Genomic DNA, 635 nt, shown 5'->3' with positions numbered 1-635 from the left:
AACCTGAACTTTGCAAGTCAATTATGAAGTAATGCCTCTTCATTCTTACCTACACATAAAGAAGACCCATGTGTGTCAGAAAACAATTTCCCATACACTAGATTGAAATATAATTTCTTGAAGATAAAGGCCAGAATGAACTCTGACCCAGTGAAGTTCTAATATTCTGAGACGAAGGAAACATGTTTGAACAGAGGTGAAGAGTTGGAGCTCAAGTTCAAAATAAGTTTTGTGTATGTAATCGAACTGTGGTTGACCATGTTATCATACACTGCAACATGTTTGCAAAGCAGGAAAGAGATGCAGCTCAAGTTCAAAGTAGGTTTCTTGTGCATAATTGAACTGTGGATGACGATGTTATCATTTGCTGCACAGTAGTTTCTGTTGCTGCACTGCAACTGCTTGTCACCAGGGATACTTTCTCCAACTTACGAAACATTTAATGATGCTCATGTGACTAGTTGGCACACATATTCTTCCAGTAATTTCATAACTACTTTTTGTCAATTTCCAGGGCTGATATGGGCAGGACATTACAAGGCAAAAATGAAGCATTACTTTCATAATGACTTACCAATGAGACAGTATCTTCATCTTCCTCTCTGTGGCCCTCTGCCTGGCTGCTTCAGTCATCA

Source organism: Cryptotermes secundus, unplaced genomic scaffold (genome assembly GCF_002891405.2).
Source record: "Cryptotermes secundus unplaced genomic scaffold, Csec_1.0 scaffold1807, whole genome shotgun sequence".
Taxonomy (NCBI): Eukaryota; Metazoa; Arthropoda; class Insecta; order Blattodea; family Kalotermitidae; genus Cryptotermes; species Cryptotermes secundus.
The sequence above is the reverse complement of the archived record's forward strand: the minus strand, read 5'-3'. Positions refer to the sequence as shown.